We start from the raw sequence: 24,698 nt of genomic DNA, 5'->3' as shown, positions 1-24,698 counted from the left end.
AGACCCAACGCCTGGTATGCATGGCCCCCTCAGACCCAACGCCTGGTATGCATGGCCCCCTCAGACCCAACGCCTGGTATGCATGGCCCCCTCAGACCCAACGCCTGGTATGCATGGCCCCCTCAGACCCAACGCCTGGTATGCATGGCCCCCTCACACCCAACGCCTGGTATACATGGCCCCCTATCCTGGTACACATGGCCACCCATCACTGCACACATGAAAAAACTAAACACTTCTACTCATCTTCCTTCCTCCCTTCTGCTCCAGCGCTGTGTCCTGTCAGTAGCTGATCTCAGCAGCGCATGACATTACTGCCATGCGCCCTCAGGTGCCGAGGTGAGCTGCGGGGATATTCACCCCTCTCCACGCTAGGACTATGGGTGTGGAGAGGCGTGAATAGTCATTCTCCTTAATAGTGAGAACGGCCATGATGCGGGACTGAGTCCTCAAAGCGTTGGGAACTATGCCAGAGGGTGATAATGGAGGTCAGACTGAGCATGTGCTGATAGGATAGGTGATAAGGGTGTTGTCCATTGCAAACAAGATGGAGAAGGTGGGGGGGAGAAAAGGGGTGGAGGGGAGAAAAGACGGAAAAGGGGGGGTGAGAAAAGACGGAAAAAGGGGGGGTGAGAAAAGACAGAAAAAGGGGGGGGTGAGAAAAGACAGAAAAAGGGGGGGGTGAGAAAAGACGGAAAAAGGGGGGGGTGAGAAAAGACGGAAAAGGGGGGGGTGAGAAAAGACGGAAAAGGGGGGGGGGAGACGGAAAAAGGGGGGGGAGACGGAAAAGGGGGGGAGACGGAAAAGGGGGGGGGGAGTTGGAAAAGGGGGGGGGGACGGAAAAGGGGGGGGGGAGACGGAAAAAAGGGGGGGGGAGACGGAAAAAAGGGGGGGGAGACGGAAAAAAGGGGGGGGGAGACGGAAAAAAGGGGGGGGGGAGACGGAAAAAGGGGGGGGAGACGGAAAAAGGGGGGGGAGACGGAAAAAGGGGGGGAGACGGGAAAGGGGGGGGAGACGGGAAAGGGGGGGGGAGACGGAAAAGGGGGGGGGAGACGGAAAAGGGGGGGGGGAGACGGAAAAGGGGGGGGAAGACGGAAAAGGGGGGGGAAGACGGAAAAGGGGGGGGAAGACGAAAAGGGGGGGGGGGAGACGGAAAAGGGGGGGGGGAGACGGAAAAGGGGGGGGAGACGGAAAAGGGGGGGGAGACGGAAAAGGGGGGGGAGACGGAAAAGGGGGGGGGACGGAAAAGGGGGGGGACGGAAAAGGGGGGGGGGACGGAAAAGGGGGGGGACGGAAAAGGGGGGGGAAGACGGAAAAGGGAGGGGGGAAAGACGGAAAAGGGAGGGGGGAAAGACGGAAAAGGGGGGGGGGAAGACGGAAAAGGGGGGGGAAGACGGAAAAGGGGAGGGGGAAAGACGGAAAAGGGGGGGAGAAAAGACGGAAAAGGGGGGGAGAAAAGACGGAAAAGGGGGGGAGAAAAGACGGAAAAGGGGGGGAGAAAAGACGGAAAAGGGGGGGAGAAAAGACGGAAAAGGGGGGGGAGAAAAGACGGAAAAGGGGGGGGAGAAAAGACGGAAAAGGGGGGGAAACGACGGAAAAGGGGGGGAAACGACGGAAAAGGGGGGGGGAAACGACGGAAAAGGGGGGGGGAAACGACGGAAAAGGGGGGGAAACGACGGAAAAGGGGGGGAAAACGACGGAAAAGGGGGGGAAAACGACGGAAAAGGGGGGGAAAACGACGGAAAAGGGGGGGAACGACGGAGCGGGGGGGAACGACGGAGCGGGGGGGAGGGAGAAACATCGGGGGAGGAAGAAACGACGGGGGAGGGAGAAACGACGGGGGAGGGGTGAGGGGGAGAAAAGATGGAGGAAGTAGGAGTAAAGAGAGGAAAAAACCTATATAGTAAAGCGGACGACCCCCAAGGGACAGAACCTAGCAAGCCAATAGAAACAGAGAGGGGGAGGGGTTTTTGGCTGAATTATACTCCTCTATCTGATATCAGACGTCCACACGGTCACCCCTTTTGGGGGCCTAGCACAAATTGTGGGCATGCAGTCCACTTTGAGAAGAGATGGAATGGCATCTGCAGGGAGATGGACTACTGTGAAGGAAAGCCACTATATTTAGAACTTAAAAAACAAAAAATCATTCAGAAGACTCGATACAAGTCATGCCTGACTCCTATGGACACTAGCCTAAAATTGAGCAGATCTTCAGCACGCAGCCCCACGTAAGTAAAAGGATCCCCTCCTTCCCCAGGCAAATCCCCAGCACACAGCCCCACACAAACAGGACTCCCAGAAAGAAGCCCCACGCAAGTAATAGCATGACCTCCATCATGGAGCCCCATGGAAATAACAGGACCCCCAGCACGTAGCCCCACGCAAGTGGCAGGACTCCCACCCTTCCCCACGCAAATACCAGGATCCCTAGCATGCAGTCCCATGCAAGTAACAGGACCCCTTGTTCCCCACGCAGACCTCCAACACACAGCCCCATTGAAGTAACAGGAACCCCAGCACACAGCCCCACGCAAGTAACATCTCCCCTTCTTTGTCCATGCAGACACCCAGCCACACGCAAGAAAAATGGACCCTCTCCTTCCTCATGCAGCCCCATGCAAGTAACAGCACCCCCTAATAACCCACGCAGCCCCCCCCCCCCCCAGCATGGAGCCTCACGCAAATAACAGGACCCCCTCATTCTGCACGCCGTCCGCAGCCCCACACAAGTAACAGGACCACCCTCCTGCCACACTCAGCCCCACACATATAAAATCCCCCTGTTCCCTGTGCAGCCCCCATACAGGAACATCCACTTATCTGCGCCCCCAAATCCCCTCAGCGTCTTCACCACAGACTCAGCAGCAGCCACAGCTTCCTGCTGTCAGGTCTGCAGTGGAGGAGGAGGCCCCGCCCCTTCCAGTGACATCATCCCTCACCTGGTCACATGGGCATGACGTCAGCAAAGGTCCTTTAGTCACTTGGATTTCTCCTCTGCCATATATGTGGTGGCGGCTCTGCAGGTGGAGGTATGTGGAGATCCCCCATTACTAAGAATTATAACGCTTTCCTCCCTCTCCTCTGATAGATACATACGACCCAACTATGAAGCATCAGGAAACACATATTGCCCCATAGTACAGCGCCCCCTGTCTGACACACACAGTATAATGTCCCCACAGTTCCCCCATCCCCCACACACACATTCTGATACTACAAGATGCCCCCACAGTACGGTACCCCCCACCCCACCGGCTAATAAATAAATGCCCCCTCTCCCCATTCCTGATACAGAAGACCCCGGGACACAGCACCGACCTCCTGGATCAGTTTCCCAGGTCTGGAGATGTGGCCCTGGCCTGGGGGGCGGTGCTATAGATGTATGAGGGGCTGTTATCTGCGGTAGGAGCTGTACATTGTAATGGAGACATTCTGGGGACAGATTATCCCAGAAATAGAACTTGTTAGTTCTTTACACAATGTCGCTGGATTTTAGCTTTTTCTTCACCTTATATTCTTAATGACGCTGTTCTAGGACCCCATTGTTAGGCCCCAGCTGTCATGACGATATATTGGGGTGTGTTGTTCTAGGACCCCATTGTTAGGCCCCGGCTGTCATGACGATATATTGGGGTGTGTTGATGGGAACAGGCGCAGACAATCAACAAGCTTTTAGGCTGTGGGTACTTACGGAGCCATCACAGCCATGTCAAGTATTAGCATGGCTGTGATTGGCCAGCCTACCACGTGACCCGGCCTGTATGAATGCCGATCATGGGTGCCGTCACCATTCTGCTCTGATTAGTGTAGGGACAGGACGTAGCTGGAGTGAGGCACAGTATTAGGTTTTGTGTGCGCGCAGTTTTTACAAAAAGCCTCCGTGTGTGTATTCTGCACCCTTGTCTGTGGGAGTAGTGTGCCTAACCAATTTTCTCTACTATGCACCCCTGTGTGTGGGAATAGTGTGTGTGAGGAGCTGGCCTTGTTTTAAAGACTATTAAACCAATGCACGTAGAGCGGAGTCTGCGGTGCTAAGAGATGCAGACTTTCTCCAGCATGGAGCATCGGTTCCGTCTATATTATTATTGTGTTTTATTAGAGATTTGCTTGCTGTGTTTTATTAATGTCCTGATTGCTCATCAGCTTATGTGCACTTATTTCACTTGTAAAGTGTTCAGCTTCAGGGATCAATGTTTCCATTCAGTGACCGTAAGCAGAGGAAGACATGCTGTTTAGAACTTATGTCTACATAAGGCCAGACGAGATTTCTAAAGGTAAATGTGAATGTAAAGTCCATTAATCTCATTAATATCTCAGGAGCCTCCAGCCATTGTTCTAACTGCGACTAGTCCCATTGTGTGAATGGTCTATGAAGACCCAGGGGAGCCGTCACCACAGGGGATCTCACAAGCAGTCTCAAGTGATGGGTTCGGTCTGAAAAAAAATGGCTCCACTAATGCACACTTAGCTTAGGAGGGGGGTAGTTTTGAACACTTATGCCCACCTAGGGGGCTGATCCCAGGGAGGGAGGAGAATAAGCCTCATGTCTAGTCAGGGAGTTGGTGGAATGTTGTTGAAGGGATAGGATCTAGGCTGAGGTCCTGAAGCCCATAAAGGGATGGCCTATGGAGTTTTGGAAGTCATTTGCCATCTGGGCTGGATAAACCTGCTACCATTGTGGGATCTGTCGTCTGGATTTAAACTTTCTTAAAGGACTGTTGCTACTAGATACCTGTGCTTCTATAGTTTTATCTGTCGTTTTATCTGTCGTCTGGAAGATCGTGGAATGTGAACACAGACTATACTGGAGATACGAAATCTGTGGCCCGACCAAAAGTTGGGAGACAGTGAGTATTGCCAGGTACAAAGGCAGTGGAACTACCGTCCCAGGGAGGGGATCTTGTGGACTGAGACAATTGTATTTTGGCCATTTACCTGGAGTTGTTGTAAAACCTTGATGTAAGGAATAAAATATTGTTGCATCGTTAACCTAACTAGGTGATTATTACAACCCACAATCTCAGATCTTCATTGTTCCTAACCAATTGTTTCTACTCTGCACCCATGTCTGTGGGAGTAGTGAGCCTGACCAATTTTTTTATACTCTGCACCCGTGTCTGTAGGAGTAGTGTGCGCAAAAACAAATTATTTTATTACGCACCTATGTCTTTGGGGGTAATTTGCCTAACCAATTTTTTTTACTCTGTACCTGTGTCTGTGGCAGTAGTGTGCGTGAAAACAAATTTGCGTACTCTGCACTCGTCTCTGTTGGGTTACTTTGCAAACCAGCCTTTGTGGGGTTACTCTGAAAACAGCCTGTGTTTGTGTACTCTGCAAAACACCCTCATTGTTTGTTTTGTTTTTTTTTGTTTTATTTTAATTTGGGGAGGCCCTAAATTAAAGGAAGGTGTTTCATTTAGACACTTAGCAGGCACAGGTCGATCCTATCCTCTCTCTCCCTGTCTGCCTCTATCCTACCTGCTCGTTTAATCATAAGGATGTGAGCCTCGCATTCAGTCAGGGGTGGCGCCGCATTCAGTCAGGACTGGTGCCGCCCACGCATTTGAATTTTGCTCCAGGCTAGCGCTGATGTAGGTGGGGTGCTTGCGCATTATGGCATGGCCAGCCATGGCTCCCCGCACATGTGCAGTGAGGCTGTGTAGTTCCCAGCTTCACTGCGCATGCGCTATGAGCCGCGGCTCCCCGAGCGTGCGCACTGAGGCTGTGTAGTTCCCAGCTTTACTGCACATGTGCTATGAGCTGCGGCTCCCCGAGCGTGTGCAGTGAAGCTGTGTAGTTCCCAGCTTCACTGCGCATGTGCTGCGATGAGTGGCTCCGGCTGCAGAAAGTGAAGCTGGGAACTTCACTGCGCACGCGTGGGGAGCCGCTCATCACAGCGCATGCGGAGTGAAGCTGGGAACTACACAGCCTCACTGCATACGTGCGGGGATCCGCGGCTAGGCATGTCATACTGCGCAAGCGCCCCACTTGCATCAGTGCTAGCCGGGACAAAATTGAAGTGCGTGGGCGGCGCCACCCTTGACTGAATGAGAGAATCACACCCCTATGACTAAACGAGCAGGTAGGATATAAGTATATAAAATGTTATAGTCTATGATATTAGCACCAATTTTAATGGAAAAAAGCGTGTTAGTGATGCACATTGCATCACTAACAACGCAATGGGGGCAGTTTACATATTAGATAAGACATGACAGGTTCCCTTTTAAGTCATTATCTTATCCACATTTGTTTGCAGGGCACTTGTCCTGCTCTTACCCCCATTTTTCTTCCTTTTGCAGTCCCATAGCACTTACTATGACTATTTTACAGCCATTTTAAAGCTCCAAACTTCCCACTGACTTCTATTGGGTTTGGGTTTGGGTTCAGAGTCAAGTTCAGATACCGAACCGAACTTTGAACTACAGTTCCGCTGAACCCGACTAACCCGAACATCCACGGGTCTACTCATTCCTAATGTTTATAGATCCGTAGTAAAAAATGAAATTGTCATCCTTATCATGAAGTAGTTATTTCTTATGTCACGTGTAATGAATATCTCCTGCAGTATTGCTAATGCTGATTCCAGTGTTGGTAAATGGAAAATGAATTACTGTTATGGAAGATGAGTCTATGAGAAACATATCCAGCTGAAGAGTCCAAGGAAGAAACTGCTTGTTGTGTGTGTGGCCTAAAATATATAGGATTTATTAGTAGATATAAAGAGAAGACTAACTACTGTAAAATAATACAAATAGTAATAGTCATATTAATGATCCCCCACAACTCCTGTGCCACCACTGCTTGGGTTCCCCGCCAGTCTCTGTATTTCCTAGTCAGTCTTAACATACGTAATCTCTACAGCCAATCAGTGGCTGATGCAGTGACCGACATAGCCAGTGATTGGGAGCATGGAGGAGACGTCTTATTCTGCAGTTCAACTTATGTTGAATAACTCATTGTCAGATCCAGGAGAGACAACGTGAATTGTAGATCTGACCTAATTTCTGCAGTGATCTCCTCCGCCAGAAGGTTCAATCCATAAGACATTTCTGTATTTAACCCGTTTATTTTTATACTTTTTTTTCCTCGTGTGTAAATCTTGTCATTTATTTGTAATTTTTTACGCTATACTTTTTTTTTTTTTTTATGTATTAAATCTAAAGTTTATTAAGTTTGTTCCTTGCTGTTCTAAATGCTTGATTTTTTTTTATCAAGTGTATGGCAAAGTCCAAGAAGTTTACCACACTTGTCACAATAATCACATTGTGAATACCACTTCAATATGAAAGTATCAAAACACTACTCGAGAAAAATGAACACAGGTTATGAAGAGACATATGCTTAGAGTAATTAAAAAATGCATAATTTATTGCAAATTTAAATAACAATTTAAAATAAACAAGTCTAAAGTGCAAGTGCAAACATTAATACAAATACCGTATTTTTCGGACTATAAGACGCACCGGACCATAAGACGCACCTAGGTTTTAGAGGAGGAAAAAAAAAAAGTAATCAAAAAATGTGGTCATGATGCACTTTTAAGGGGGAGGGGTCTTCTGCTGACACTGGTATAGGGGTAATGTCCCCCAATTCTGACAATATCCCCCATCCTGGTATATATGCCCCCCCTTCCTTTTATATGTGGTCCCCATCCCCATCCTGGTATGCATGGCACCCCTCATCCCTGTCCTGGTATGCATGGCACCCCTCATCCCTGTCCTGGTATGCATGGCACCCCTCATCCCTGTCCTGGTATGCATGGCACCCCTCATCCCCGTCCTGGTATGCATGGCACAGCAATCCCCATCCTGGTATGCATGGCACCCCTCATCCCCATCCTGGTATGCATGGCACCCCTCATCCCCATCCTGATATGCATGGCACCCCTCATCCCCGTCCTGGTATGCATGGCACCCCTCATCCCCGTCCTGGTATGCATGGCACCCCTCATCCCCGTACTGGTATGCATGGCACCCCTCATCCCCGTACTGGTATGCATGGCACCCCTCATCCCCGTACTGGTATGCATGGCACCCCTAATCCCCGTCCTAGTATGCATGGCACCCCTAATCCCTATCCTGGCATGTATGGCCCCTCATCTTTAGCCTGTTATGTATGGCCCCCTCATCTTTATCCTGTTATGTATGGCCCCCCTCAGCGTTACCCTGGTATGTATGGCCCCCTCATCCTTATCCTAGTATGCATGGTCCCCCTAATCCCCATCAGGCTGCACATAAAAGATAAATAAACACTCCTACTCACCTTTCTTCTCTTCTCCGGCGCTGCGTCCTTTCTGCCTGCACTGATCTCTCCATGTGAGCCGCGCATGACATCACTGCCATGCGCGGCTCATAAGGAGAGATCAGCTGCCGGAAGTCACTGCTCCTCACGCCGGGACTGTGTGCGCGGGGAGCAGTGACTTCACTCTCCTTCATAGCCGGTACACAGTGTAGCTGCGCCGCGGCTCCTGCTGCTGCCGGCTATCTTGTGTGCCCACTCATTAAAGGGCATGAATATTCACCCCATCCCCACGCCCATGGGTGTGGAGAGAGGTTGAATATTTATGCCCTTTAACAGCGGGCACAGGCGATTCCGGCAGGAGCCGCAGCGCAGCTACGCTGTGTGCCGCTATTAAGGAGCATGAATATTCAGTGCTCCCCACGCCCATGGGGAATATTCATTTTCTTCAGCAGTAGGGACAGTGTAGGCTGCAGCGGGCGGCTGCTGCCTCCTGTGCCCTGCTCCTCCACCGCTACTGCTCCCCCCACACCCCACATTATATATATATATATATATATATATATATATATACACCCCCCACCCCCACATTCGGACTATAAGACGCACCCCCCATTTTCCTCCAAAATTTTGGAGGAAAAAAGTGCGTCTTATAGTCCGAAAAATACGGTAAGTCTTGATTAATAGCCTTAGGCCGGTGTCACACCAGCGTAGGGCATGTGATGCGAGAGCATCGGATGCGATATGCTAATGACCCTCGGCTCCTGCTCTGCTGCGAGCGGGAGCCGAGTGTCACGCTACTGTGCTGCGATTCTCTTGCATGAGAGGATCGGAGCACAGCTGCGGAGGAGACAGAGAAAGTGATTTCTCCATCTCCTCCATGGCCTGACTTTATGTATATCACACTGCACTGAGCTGACATGCGAGTGCAGTCCGATGTTTCACACGCACCCATAGACTTGTATGGGTGCAAGTGAATCGAGTCTCGCTGCAAATTTAAGCATGCTGCGATTGTTCTCTCATGCCGAATCGACAGGAGAAAATAATCGCTGATATGAGCATCCCTATAGAATAGGCCGTATAACACGGCCTATTCTATCATAGATTATCATTCTAACTGGGCCGTGTTATACGGTAGTGACACCGTCCTTAGACTGAGCATATGAAAAGAGCTCATAAAAGTGATAAGTAACATGTGCATCCAATACAAACATTCCAGGATAAATATGTAGTGTCTACTTACAGCCACAAATCAATCAAGAGGAATGTCTACCAGCCCTGTAGCTTCACCCCTACTGGCGTTTCGCCAGTCTTCTTCCAGGGGGCGATGTGTGGACTAGCACTTTAGCCTGATCCTGAACATTGAGCTGAATGTTTCTGCATGTTCGGCCATTTATAATTTTACATGTATATATTCCCACATAGCCTCTGTTTAGCTTAGTGATTCCTTGCTTATTTTTAATTGAATTTTATATTTAAATTTTCAATAAAAACATTTTTTAATTATTTCAATCATATGTCTCTTCATTACCTGTGGTCATTTTCCGCGGGTAGTGTTTTGATAAAGTGCAAGAAGTACCTATCGGATGCCTTTAAAAGTTAGCTGTGTGTGTAAGCTAGTGTGTCACCCAGGGCAGGCGTTTGGTGGCCTATCAAAATGGCTATTGGTGGCTGCGAGAAGTGTGGTGTGGATATGGGAGATGACTGTGGGGTGCGCTTAGCTCATTTTCAGTCTATTGTGGTAGTTGAATGGAGAAGTGATTGTGAGAAGTGGAGTTCCCCTGTACAATCACATCCAAGTCACGAGTGCAGCAAGTGGGTGATGTTTATGACATTCCAGTTTATACAATCTGAGAATACAACATCTACTCGTTCTGTCTGTTCATATGTTCCCTCATTATTGCCTGTAATTGTGTTATTACATGGGATCTTTATAATGTTACATTGTCATCTTCTTCCCATTTAGGTCCCTACAATAGTGAATCCTCTCAGTGGAGATCTTCTATATAAGAGAATATTCATGATTGACCCATTAAGGATGGATATGGACAAGGAGAAGATGGTGAAGAGGATATTACACCTCACCCTAAAGATCCTCTTTCGGCTTACTGGAGAGGTGAGAGATTCTGATGACGTCACATTACATAATTCTTACATTCTTATCTATGGGAATAACAGATGGACAGAACTGGAGAGGGGAGGACTCTGGAAATGTTTGTAGTGAGATTTATAAATCTGTCTCTCCATAACCAGGATTACACAGTAATAAAAAAGACCTCTCGTGAGGACTGTCAGGCCCCTGTGTCTAAGGAATGGGGAATAACCATGAGCCCAATCACGGGGTCTCCACTTCACCCCTTTATACATGAGGACATCAATGACCAGAAGATTCTAAAACTCACCTACAAGATGATTGAGCTGATAACTGGAGAGGTGACACTGTTGGGAATGCTGGGATATTATACAGTAATGCTATGAAGGGATCGAGGAGATGACAGTATCATTGTGTGTGTCAGGTTTCTATAAGGTGTCAGGGAGTCGCTGTCTATTTGTCCATGGAAGAGTGGGAGTATTTAGAAGGACACAAAGATCTGTACAAGGACGTCATGATGGAGGTTCCCCAGCCCCTCACATCACCAGGTAATAGACAGGACTAAATACACACGGCCTAAAATTATCTGTATGTAAAGAATGAATTCAGTACTTGTATGTGTTTCCTCTAGTTCTATCCAATAAGAGGACAACACCAGAGAGATGTCCCGGTCCTCTTCTTCCACACGACTGTAAACAAGAAAAACCCAATGTTCCTCAGGATCATCAGGTAGATGAAGAGAAGGTGTCATGAGATCTTCCATCTGATGTGTAGACAGCTGCGATGGTCTTGTGTTCAGTCTTGTTTTCTTGTTCGTCTTATTGGGGGAGACAGAATAATGGTCTACTGCCACTATTATTGCATTTTAATAAAATTGGCTCCTCCCCAGCAAACTATACCTCACTTTCTGGATCCAGGCTTCCTCAGTCCTTCGTAGTGGCAGTTGGAGGAAAGGTCTGTCTCAGAATTTTCTTAAGTTAGGTGCTAACCATTTTGCTTTTCAGATGGATGTCTCAGGGTAACAGAGTATAATTGTACACTATGTTTTACACACGTAGCAATGGAGAATGTAGACTGTAATTGTTCAGTCCCTATCTGCTCACGTCAGTGTGGTCGGACTAAGCCAACTTAACACAGTCAGTGCAGGTACTGGTATGGAGGTCCGTAAGCCAATTAGCTCTTGCCCGCCGCCCCACATGGTGCACCTGTGCATAGAGCAGGAGTTAAAGGGTTCCGGAGCTTTAGGACAGGTAAGTATGACCCTGTCTTGAACCCATCCCTCTCCCTCCCTACTGCCTGGTCCCCTATTCTTTCCCCCCTCTTTTCTTTTCTTGGGTTGATAGTTACCCGAGGCTGCTCGGCTCCAGAAGACAGAAAGGGACTATCCTGATGCAGTGACCAGGTGCTGTTGCTGGCTATCCTGTTTGCCCATTTGCTCCCCTCGGCCTTAATTGGTTGAGGTTAGACAGGTGGTGGGCTGATGTGGAGCTTTGCCTCGCGGCTGCCTGGGTATCTGCCGGCTGTCTCTGCGGGCCTGGCTGTAGCTAGTGGTGGTGGGGATCCGGGCATGTGGGTGTGGCCGTAGAAGCCTTTGGCCAATTGACGGCCGGGTTACTCCCAACTTATCAGCACGGCCGGTCTTGCAGCGAATCAGTGGCGGTGTTTCGGCGCTCCGGGCTCCTGTCCCCCTGGTTTCGCTCGCTTCTCTTCCTGGATGCAATGTGGCAGTGTTAAGATGGTGTGGAGCACAGAACCAACTCAGTGTCTTCGTCCTCGTGGGTTAGCAGGCTCACCTGGGGAACAGATTCCTCCTGCAACGTGGATGTGGGAGGCTGTTGGCTACTGGGGACTGATACTAGGCACTCTAGTATCCAACAGTTTTTGTGTCACTGTTTAGTGGAGTCTTCAATTTTCTTTCTGCCTTTTCTCTATCATTCAAAATGTCTGAGTCTAGAGAGGACTGTGCATGCCCTTTAGCGCAGTCTGCACTTGTCCCTTACTGTACTTGTGTGTCTTGTAATATTAAGTTTTCCACCGGTCAGTCTTTGGCCTATTGTACCTTTTGTACCCCTCCTGTTTTCTTGCCGGTAGCTGCACAGGGGACCTCTATGATATCTGAGGAGATTATGGGCCCTTCTGCCTGGGCTCATGATTTAACTTAGTCTGTAGCTGAACTAAACAAGGTGTCCAGGACGCTGGTTAAAGTTGTGGAACGATTGCCGGCAACTACTTCCGCTGCCGTGAGTCGGATCCTCCAGTCACCCCATACCAGTATGGCCGGTTCTGAATGTGGTCCAGACGGTTGCGGGTTACCTCTTCGTCCCGATCACCTTCATAGGGGAGGCGCCCAGATTCCTTTTCCCCTTCCCAAGGGATTCGGTCCCCTCAGTGCTCTGAATCCAGTTCTAGTGCAGAATCTGTCCTAGATCCATATCAGATGGGAAGCTGAGGGAAATGGACAGTTTGGTGTCGGCTGTGGACACTTCTCTGGGAGTGACAGCTGTGTTGCCCTCTCCCATTACCAAATTTTTTTTTTAGGAGGGGTAAGCGCATGGCTAGATCTTTTTCTAACCATGAGGAATTTACAGAGGGGTTATAGAAGGCATGGGAACACCCAGACAAATGTTTTCAAAAGTGTAGCCATATGAAGGTGTTATATCTCTTCCCAGTAGAGCTGGTGGCCAATTGGTCTACTCCATCGGTGGCAGATACTCCAGTGTCTTGCTTATCTAGGGTGATCACTGACCACTCTACCTCTTGCCGAGATGGTGGCACTTAGAGATCCCATGGATGGACGTATAGAGTCTGTGGCGAGGCACTTTTGAGGAAACAGATTTTGCCCTTTGCCCAGCCTTTTCTGTTACTTGGGTTTCCAAGGCGGTAATGGCATGGGCTAAGGATTTGTGACAAGCTCCTTTTCGGAGGCATGGGACCTTGCAGATTCGTCAATTTCCGTAATTTCCTGCACTGGAGGAGTCAGGTCGGCAGGATAAACCAAGGGTCTACCAGGAGCCCAGGAGAGATACCTTTAGAGCAACTCCGTCTGCATGCCCTTCTGGATCAGGGGCAAGGCCCTCTGGGTCCAGAGACAGCAGGAAGGTCAATGCTTGATAGGCGGCTCCTGCTCAGGGATTCTTCCCGAGTGGGTAGCTGCCTCTTTTTTCAGGAGCCATGGCTGGCGGCAATCAGCGATCTATTGGTCAGGGAGGTCATCTCTTCGGGTTACAGAATAGAGTTCAACGCTTTACCTCAAGATTAGTGTTGAGCGAGTATGTTCTATTAACCCTTTCGCCGAGTATGCTCAGGCCGAGCTCCGAGTATTTACAGCTGCTCGGTGATAAGGTTAAATCGCTCCCGTGTGCATGATTTGCAACTCTTTGACAGCTTTATTACATGTGAGGAATGTCTATTTCTTAGACATTCCTCACATGTAATAAAGCTGTCAAACAGTTGCAAATCATGCACACGGGAGCGATTTAACCTTATCACCGAGCAGCTGTAAATACTCGGAGCACGACCCGAGCATACTCGGAAAGAACATACTCGCTCAACCCTACTCAAGATCATTTCTTTTGCTCTCTCCCTCCTGGGTCTCCCAGCATAAGAGTCAGTTTCGACCTAGCGATAGCTCCCTGCTTCAGGCAGGGGTGATTGTAGGTGTTCACGCTTCAGGGGGTATTATTCAAACCTACTAGTTATCCCCAAGAAGGATAGTTGGTGTGGCCTATTTTAGATTTAAGGCACCTGAACAAATAGGTTCGGCTTCGTCACTTCAAAATGGAGTCGCTCCAGTCAGTGGTCGCATCCATGGAAGCTGGTGAATTTCTTTCTTCAGTAGATATTCAAGACGCTTATTTGCATGTGCCAACTTTTCCAACCGATCAGCGATTTCTTCGCTTTGCAGTAAATCAAGATTACTATCAGTTCAGGGCTCTCATATTCAGACTGGCCACCTCATCCAGGGTATTCACGAAGATCCTGGCCCCGGTTATGGTACTGCTACGGTCCGGGTGGATAATTGTCTTCCCCTATCTGGACGATATTCTTGTCAGTGCACCATTCTTTGTGCAAAATCTAGAGAGCCTACAGATTGTCCTTCAGACTGGAGCTATTCGGTTGGATTGTCAACAGGACAAAGTATGTTTTAGTTCCATCACATTAGCTACGGTTTCTGGGAATGGTGTTCGACACCGTTCAGACATCGGTGTTTCTTACAGAAGACAAAATATTATCACTTCAGTCTTCCATTAGAAATGTGAAATGACCGGGCAGGCATTTCCTTCGATTTTGTATGAAGGTCCTGGGAAAGATGGTGGCGACTTTCAATACAGTGCCAGTTTGCTCGACGATTCAGGAGGTTTGGAGCAGGCAAGAAAAACTTCTCCCAATCAACGTGCTGGAGCTCAGAGCTGTCCTTCTGGCTCTTACATTGGCAGCACTTACTCCAGGGGTTGCCATTCAGAGTTCAATCAGAAATTACTACTACTGTGGCCTATATCAATCACCAGGGGGTGCACATGAAGCCCATCAGCTATGGCTGTGGGCACAGGGATTCTGGAGTGGGCAGGGGACAAGGTTCCTCTAATCTCTGCAGTTTATATACAAGGGGTGGACAACTGGGAAGCAGACTTTTTAAGTCACCAGCCGCTACCTGCAGTAGAGTGAGTTCTTCACGCACAGGTGTTCAGGCAGATTTTTCACCGGATGTAGATCTATTGGCATCCAGACTAAATCACAAGGTGCCAAGATTTGTGACAAGGTCACGGGACCCCGAGGCGAACACAGTCGACACCTTCGTAATCCTTTGGTCCCAGTTCACTCTGACTTCTCTCTCCACCGCTATCCAGACTTCTCCAGAATTTCAGAGCCGAGGATGTTCCAGTCATTTTCATTGTTCCAGATTGGCTTGGGAGGGCCTGGTATTCGGATGTGATCAATCTCCTGGCGGATGTCCCCTGAGCTCTTCTGGACCTTCTGTCCCAGGGTTAGTTCTTCCATCTGAACTTACGGGCGCTCAATTTAACGGCATGGCTGCTGAAGCTGCGATTTTGAGAACAGCAGGTCTGGCTGAATCAATCATCCAGACTATGATTAGAGCTCGGAAGCCATCCTTATTGCGAGTCTACCATCGAACTTGGAGGGCTTATTTTCATTGGTGTTAATCTACCAGTGCTTCATCAATATCTTTTCATTGCCATTGCTGCTCTCTTCTTCTTAGAGACCAGTTTGGAAGCAGGGCTGGCGCTTAACTTCCTCAGTCAGGACAGATACCTGACCCTTATTCCGTTTCAGAGGGATTTGGCATCTATACCTAGGGGTGTAACTACAATAGGTGCAGGGGTTGCAATAGCACCCGGACCCTGGAGCCTAAGAAGCCCCAAAAGTCTCTTTAGCCTTTTAGACTTGCCTTAACCCCTTCATGACCGGAGCATTTTCCGTTTTTGAGTTTTCGTTTCTTGCTCCCCTTCTTCCCAGAGCCATAGCCTTTTTATTTTTTGGTCAATATGGCTATGTGAGGGCTTATTTTTTGCGGGACGAGTTGTACTTTTAAACTCCATTACTAGTTTTACCATATCGTGTACTGGAAAATGGGAAAAAAATTCCAAGTGCGGTGAAATTGCAAAAAAAAAATGCAATTCCACAGTTGTTTTTTGTTTTTTTTTCTTTCCACGTTCACTGAATGCTAAAACTGACCTGCCATTATTATTCTCCAGGTCATTACGTGTTCGTAGACACCAAACATGTATAGGTTCTTTTTTATTTCGGTGGTGAAAAAAAATTCCAAAGTTTGCTAAAAAAAAATAAATGGCGCCATTTTCCGAGACCCGTAGCGTCTCCATTTTTCGGGATCTGGGGCCGGGTGAGGGCTTATTTTTTGTGCGCCGGGCTGACGTTTTTATTGATACCATTTTGGGGTAGATCCGATGTTTTTATCGCCCGTTATTGCATTTTATTGCAATGTTGCGGCGACCAAAAAAACGCAATTCTGGCGTTTGGATTTTTTTTCTCGTTACACCGTTTACCGATCGGATTAATTTTTTTTATTTTGATAGATCGGTCAATTCTGAACGCGGCAATACAAAATGTGTATGTGGGGTTTATTTTTTATTATTTTATTTTGAATGAGGCAAAAGGGGGGTGACTTAAACTTTTATATTTTTTAAATTTTTTTTTTAAACTTTTTTTTTTACACTTCTTGCTTGCTTCTATTGTCTCCATTGGAGACTAGAAGCAGCAACTGTCCGATCGCCTCTGCTACATAGAGGTGATGAGCAGATCACCTCTATGTAGCAGAAATGCTCCTGTGCTATGAGCGCCGACCACTAGGTGGCGCTCATAGCAATCTTTACATGACAACCACTGGGGTCTGCTGTAGATCCAGGGTTGTCATGCCCACCCATCAGTGACCCGCGATCACGTGACGGGGTCACCGATGGCCAGGGTAAGTGACGCGCTTCCGGCTCGGCGCTGTTAAATACCCCTGTCAGAGATTGACTGTGGCATTTAACTGGTTAACAGCCGCGGGTGGATCGCGATTCCACCCGCGGCTGTTGCGGGCACTTGTCAGCTGTAATAATCAGCTGACATGTGCTCGGTTCAGTGCGGGCTCAGCGCCGGAGCCCCCGCTGAACCGACCTTTCCGACGTGGTGCGTACTATTACTGACCATGTAGGAAAGGGGTTAAAGACTTGCAAAAATTGGGGGCCACGTTAGAGCTTTGACATTGGGGCTAATGAGCTTCAAGTTACGCCACTGTCTATAACCTAGGTTAAGACTTATCTCCAGAGAGTGGCACACGATAAGCCTACCTATTGGGCTCCCTTGGGATCTATATCTTGCTTTGGAGGCTCTTCAGTCTCTGCCTTTTGAGCCAGAGAGAGAGAAGGTAGCTTTCCTTAAAGCCAGCATTTCTATTAGGAGGGTTTAGGAGCTGTGGCTCTATCTTCTTGCTCCCCTTACCTTATTCTTCAGCAGGATAAGGTAGTGCTGAGGCCAGTTTCGTCTTCTCCTAAAGGTAGTTTTGAGTTTTCACCTTAATGAAGATATAATTTTACCTTCCTTTTGTCCGGCACCATCTCATCCTATTGAGAAAGCTCTGCACAGGTTGGATGTTGTGAGAGCCGTAATGTATTATTTATCGGCCACTGCCTAATTTAGGCGTTCTGATTCTTTGTTTGTTAAACTACAGGGCCCCCATAGGGGTCAGGCCTCTTCTAAAGTAGCCATTGCCCACTGGATCAAGATGGCTATTATCCAGGCCTATAAGGCTAAGTCCAGGGTGACCCCATTTAGAATTAGGGTGCACTCCACGTGAGCAATAATAGCTTCCTGGGCGGTTCGTCATCAGGCATCGGTCCTTGCAATTTTGTAAAGCAGCTACTTGGGCATAGGTGCATACATTTTCTAAGTTTTACAAGGTGCACACTTTTACCTCAGCAGATGCAAGCCGTGGTAGGAAGATACTGCAGGCGGCAGTGGCCCAGACTTCTGCTTGAGTTACGGCGGGAGACTAGGTGGTAATAGTATGATATTTAATACTATTGTGGTGGGCCACTGGAGAGGCGCCAAATGTTGCAGAAGGGCCAGCTGGGGGTGTGTAGCCTCACTGGCAACAGATAATGATGTCACGGTAGCTGAAGTCGGTCGCTGGCTCCCCTCAATGCTTCCCTCGTGTCCACAACAATTTCAAAAGCAGGAGGTGGCACTTGTGGATGGTATAGGACCCCTCGGGGACATTCCTGTAGCGGTGGTGTCTGGGTGCAGGTTTTGGAGTGCCATGATGTTTGTGCAATCTCAAGCAGCCAGACACTTGTAAACATAACAATTTTACTGAAGGAGGTAACAGGGTACAGTCTCTCTTACAGGCAAAGCTCAAAGTATGCATATGAAAGTAATGGTTTTCTCCTCATGAGACAAGCACTGTTATGGCCTCTCTGGGTGGCTGGAGAAGAGTCCTCTTCACTTGCTAATAGAGGAAATGCTATGCACAGTCCATGGAATATTAAAAACCTCTTTAAAGCCTGGGGCGTATTAGTACGCCCGAGGCCATCAGCCCCGGTTCAGTGAGGGCTCCGGCGCTGAGCCCTCACTGAACCGGGCACATGTCAGCTTATTCTTACAGCTGACATGTGCCCGCAACAGCCACAGGTGGAATCACGATCCACCCGCGACTGTTAACCAGTTAAACGCCGCTGTCAATCTCTGACAGCGACATTTAACATCGCTGCGCTGGAAGTGCGGCATTGGCCCCGCCCATCAGTGACCCCCGTCACGTGATCGCAGGTCACTAATGGGTGGGCATGGCAACCCAGGGTCTACAGCAGACCCCTGTGGTTGTCATGTCTCGCTAGCTATGAACGCCATCTAGAGGTCGGCACTCATAGGACAGGAGCATTTCTCCTGCATATAGGCGATCTGCTCGTTGCCTGTATGCAGTAGAAACAATCAGGAAACTGCAGCTTCTAGTCTCCTATGAAGACTATTGAAGCATGCAGAAAGTGTAAAAAAAAAAAATGGTTTTAAAAATATAAAAGTTTAAATCGCCCCCCCCTTTCGCCCCATTCAAAATAAAATAATTAAAAAAAAAATTCCCACATACACATATTTGGTATCACCACGATCTATCAATATAAAAAAAATAACGAGAAACGTAACGAGAAAAAAATTCTGAAGGCCAGAATTACGTTTTTTGGGTCATCGCAACATTGCAATAAAATGCAAAAAACAGGTGATCAAAACATCAGATTTATCCCAAAATGGTATCAATAAAAACGTCAGCTCGGCACGCAAAAAATAAGCCCTCACCCGGCCCCAGATCACGAAAATTGGAGACTCTACGGGTCTCGGAAAATGACATATTTTTTTTTTTGCAAACTTTGGATTTTTTTTCACCACTTAAATAAAAAATAACCTATACATGTTTGGTGTCTACGAACTCGTAATGACCTGGAGAATCATAATGGCAGGACAGTTTTAGCATTCAGTGAACGTGGTAAAAGCAAAAACAAAAAACAACTGTGGAATTGCATTTTTTTTTGCAATTTCACAGCACTTGGAATTTTTTTCCCGTTTTCCAGTACACGATATGGTAAAATCAGTGATGGCGTTTAAAAGTACAACTCGTCCCGCAAAAAATAAGCCCTCACACGGCCATATTGCCCAAAAAATAAAAAGGCTATTGCTCTGGGAAGAAGGGGAGCAAAAAACGAAAACGATGCAGGGACCTTCACAGATTGGTTCTCTTTGAAAACACACTAAAGTGTGGATGTACTCGCAGTTTTTAGCCCACCGTTCCCTCTTGCAGGGGGTAGGTTTAAGCAAAGTCTGTGGCGTGGCAGCCACGTGGATCTGGTCCTGGCTAGAAGCGATCAGGATGACCAGAGAGCAGGAGAGTCCATGTAAAGCTTCTCTCTCCTGACTAGAAGGCACTTCACTCTTTTTGTGAAGGAGATTATGTGAGGGAAAAATGTCCCCTAAGTGTATACTGGCCTTGAAAACACTTCTCTGAGAGAATAATGTCTCTCCTCAATCTTCCTGAGGCCACAGTAACCGCCCACAACTGGTTTGTACCAGTCAGAGTGAGAGCCCTGAGCTGGGAGACTCCTCCCAGCCATTGCTATGGCCACCACTTGTGGTGAGGAGAATAAATCGTTACTTCATATACACACATTGGCCAGCAGATGGCAGGAAAGTACAATTTACAATGCAATGTATTATATCCCCTAACTCAGTACACACAATAGAACAAATCTAATACAACACTACAACTGTCTCATTTAGCAGTAGTAGAACGGGTACCGGGATGCCACACTATATCCCTAGCGACAGCTTTAGGACGTCCCATGATTCTGTGTCCCCCAATGAATACTACGAGAAACAGATTTTACAGGAAGTAAAAAATCGATTTTTATCCACCAGTATTATATGTTTTATACTTGTGTAATGAGAACGGTGGAGATGGCAGGATTAGAGCTGATCATAGATGTGACTTCTCCATCTGTCTGTGACTTTTACAATATTTGTTTTAGGGTAAATATCTGAAACAATAAAAACGTTTCTATATTTAATCCGTTTCTTTTGTACTATTTTTTTTTTTCCCTGTGGGTAAATCTTATGTCATTTATTTGTCCTTTTTTTTAAGCACTGTGCTTTTGTTATATATTAAATCTAAAGTTTAATAAGTTTGTTCCTTGCTGTTCTAAACTTTCCCACATCAAAGAAAAAAGGAAAAGTATAGCTTGTTTTTTTTACCCAGTGTATGCCAAAGTGCAAGTATGTTGGCTAGTGTGCCACCTAAGACAGGAGACTTGGTGGTGATTGGTGACTGTGAGAAGTGTGGTGTGAGATGACTGTGGGGTGCGCTTAGCAGGGCTTCGGAGTCATGGAGTCTGTATAAAATGGACCAACGCCGACTCCTAAAATATATAATAAATTTGGTACAGTAGTTCAATTTGTGGGGAATATTTTTGGGAAAGTTATGAAATGTCCTATAAATGTCTGTCCTATTCCTGATCTAAGTGTCTAGACTTTTAGCTGAGATTAATCTGTGCTACAGTAAATTTATCACTTAAGCATGAGCCATGTATGAGGGAGTCGGAGTTGGAGTCGGTGTCATGGAAATCATGTCATGGAGTCGGAGGTTTGGCTTACCGACTCCACAGACCTGGCGCTTAGCTCATTTTTATCCTATTGCGGTAGTTGTATGGACAAGTCACTGTGAGAAACACAGTCACGTCCAAGTCACGAGTGCAGAAAGTGGGTGATGTTTATACGATCTGAGAATACAACATCTAAACATTCTATCTCCTCATATGTTCCCTTATTATCTCCTGTAATTATGTTATTACATGGGATCTTTATGATGTTACATCGTCATCTTCTTTCCATTCAGGTCCCTACAATATCAGATCCTCTCAGTGGAGATTTTCTATATAAGAGAATTTTCCTAATTGACCCGTCAAGGATGGATAGGGACATAGACAAGATGGCGGAGAAAATATTACACCTCACCCTAGAGATCCTCTTCCGGCTTACTGGAGAGGTGAGAGATTCTGATGACGATACATAACATCATTCTTATCTATGGGAATAACAGATGGACAGAACTGGAGAGGTGAGGACTCTGGAAATGTCTGTAGTGAGATATATTAATGTGTCTCTCCATAACCAGGATTACACAGTAGTGAAGAAGACCTCTAGTGAGCGCTGTCAGGCCCCTGTGTCTGAGGGATGGGGAAGACCCCTGAGCCCTATCACGGGGCCTCCACCTTGCTCCCTGTTACATAACATCAATGACCTGAAGATCCTAGAACTCACCTACAAGATGATTGAGCTGCTGACTGGAGAGGTGACACTGCTGGGAATGCTGGGACATTATACAGTAATGAAGGAATCTAGGGGATGACTATATCATTGTGTGTGTCAGGTTCCTATCCGGTGTCAGGATGCCACCGTCTATTTGACCACGGAGGAATGGGAATATTTAGAAGGACACACAGACCTGTACAATGATGTCATGATGGAGGTTCCCCAGCCTGTCACATCACCAGGTAATAGGATGAAATACACACATCCTATAATTATCTGTATATAAAGAATCATTTCAGTCCCTGCATGTGTTTTTTCTCTAGTTCTAACCAGTAAGAGGACAACACCAGAGAGATGTCCCCGTCCTCTTCTTCCACAGGACTGTAAACAAGAAGATCCCAATGTTCCTCAGGATCATCAGGTAGATGGAGATAAGGTGTCATGAGATCTCCCCTATGATGTGTATATGGCTGTGAAGGTCTTGTGCTCAGTCTTGTTTCATCTACCAGTATTATATGTTTTATACTTGTGTAATGAGAACGGTGGAGATGGCAGGATTAGAGCTGATCATAGATGTGACTTCTTCATCTGTCTGTGACTTTTACAATATTTGTTTCAGGGTGAAGATCTGACCCATATTAATAATACAGAGACATATGTGAGGGGTGATGAGCGGTGTAAAGAGGAGATTCTTACATATGACTACCCAGGTGAGTAGTAACCACTAAGTACAGAGATGTCATAGATTTTCCTCAGTCACTGGCTGTATCCGCGGTGTAGCCTGACCATTCTGCCACTATCCCACTGCATGGTCCTCCACCCAAAACTGTCCCTATTAGTTTGAGCATTTATGTAAGAAATTGTACTGGCGCCATCCATTGTTGAATCTGCAAGGCCAGAAAATAAAATTTCCCCTTATTAGTAGATTAAACTAAATGTAATAATTTTTAATCTTCTCCAAATGTAAATTTCTGTACAATAACAGCAGAGTTTCCCTTTATCCTGACAATTCAGTTTCTGTGAAAAAAGACTCATCTAACTTCAAAGAAGTTCACGATAAACTACAATAAAACACATTACACCTATGCCATGATATATCTCTAAACTGTGCGTGGTTGATGGCTCTAATGACTCCATGTTCATGGAAACTAACAGGCAGTGGATGGTGAAAATTGCATATATGCTGTTTTAGTGCCCAATAAGTGGCATCAATTTTTAAGTGGCTTCTTCCTGCTACAGAAATGCTAAAAATTTGGACAGTAAAAGTATTTGGGCATACAGCAGAACTCAGAAGCGAGGGGAATATTTGGCTTTAAGAACACAGATTTTGCTGGGTTGGTTCATGGAAGACATGTTGCTTTTCAAGGTCTACTGTTAAATTGTCAAATTTGTTTTTAATTTCATTTTGCTACATAACTTGCGATTTGTTTTGGTATTTTAGAAATGTTATAAAAAATATAATTCAGCATAATTTATTCAAAAATAATCTTCTAATTCTTGGCAGGTGACTGCACCAAGAGATCAGAGGAACAACTGACATCTTCAATTTTTAAATCAGATGACCTTGATAACACTCACAATATAACTGACGTCTATGCCACTATTCCAGAAATACAGTCCTCTTTTCACACCAAAGATCTATCACCTGATACTTCACAGACTATTAAGAAAAATAAAAGTCACAAAAGACGAGTTAAAAATCTAACTGCTCTTACAGCAAACAAGCCATTTTCAAGTGCAGAATGTGAAAAAAGTTTTTCCCGCAAAACGTCTTTTGTTGCTCATCCAAAAACTAACATAGATGAGAAAAGATTTTCTTCTTTAGAGTGTGGGAAATATTGTAACCCAAAATTAGAGCTTGATACACAAAAAAGAGATCATGCAAGGAAGAAGCCATATTCATGTTCAGAATGTGGGAAATGTTTTGCAAATAAATCACATCTTGTTACACATCAGAGAACTCACACAGGGGAGAAGCCATATTCATGTATAGAATGTGAGAAATGTTTTGCAGATAAGTCAACTCTTAATAAACATCAGCGAACTCACACAGGGGAGAAGCCATATTCATGTTTAGAATGTGGTAAATATTTTGCAGATAAATCAATTCTCATTAATCATCAGAGAACTCACACAGGTGAGAAGCCATTTTTATGTGCAGAATGTGGGAAATGTTTTGCAAATAAATCACATCTTGTTGAACATCAGAGAACTCACACAGGGGAGAAGCCATTTTTATGTGCAGAATGTGGGAAATGTTTTGCTAATAAATCACATCTTGTTAAACATCAGAGAACTCACACAGGGGAGAAGCCATTTTTATGTGCAGAATGTGGGAAGTGTTTTACAGATAAATCACTTCTTGCTGTACATCAGAGAACTCACACAGGAGAGAAGCCATATTCATGTTCAGAATGTGAGAAATGTTTTGCAGATAAATCCACTTTTAATAAACATCAGCGAACTCACACAGGGGAGAAGCCATTTCCATGTTTAGAATGTGGAAAATGTTTTGCAGTTAAATCACGTCTTGTTAGACATCAGACAACTCACACAGTGGAGAAGCCTTTTTCATGTTCAGAATGTGAAAAATATTTTACCAACAAAAGGAAACTTACTAAACATGAAATATCTCACAAAGGGAGAAGCCATTCTCATACCTAGAAGGTGGGAAATGTTTTATTTGAAAATCATATTTTGTTGACCGCAAAGGAAAACTCACACCGGTGTAAACCATATATTTTTGACAAACTGTACAAGAAAACACATAAGAGAGAGTCAATGTAATGACAAAGAAGTAAACAAGAAAGTAAGTTAGAACTTACATTTGAATTAAAATATTTGAAGTCATTAATATACATCTGTTATCTAAAAATCAAGTTAAATGCAATATTCCTTTGAATATTTCAGTTACATATTTATATATTCACTATATGGACAAGAATATTGCAACACCTCCCCTTAAACCTCCTATAAAGTACAATATTTCCTCCTCCCTCTTCTTCCTATCTCCCAATCTCAGCGATCTGCCATTCATCAGTCTCTTTCAATCCAC

The 24,698-nt window shown here is 46.2% G+C and overlaps 1 pseudogene; it reads left to right on the top strand.

Moving 5' to 3' along the window:
• The window catches only part of LOC141271433 (uncharacterized), a 117,912-nt pseudogene extending 93,537 nt beyond the window's left edge, over positions 1 to 24,375 (top strand).
• Positions 24,376 to 24,698: the final 323 nt, after the last annotated feature.

This window comes from Phyllobates terribilis, unplaced genomic scaffold (assembly GCF_046119375.1).
Source record: "Phyllobates terribilis strain yellow unplaced genomic scaffold, ASM4611937v1 Scaffold_5__5_contigs__length_657084704, whole genome shotgun sequence".
In the NCBI taxonomy this organism is placed as follows: domain Eukaryota; kingdom Metazoa; phylum Chordata; class Amphibia; order Anura; family Dendrobatidae; genus Phyllobates; species Phyllobates terribilis.
Note: the sequence above shows the minus strand (reverse complement) of the source record. Positions and strands in the feature narration are given on the sequence as shown.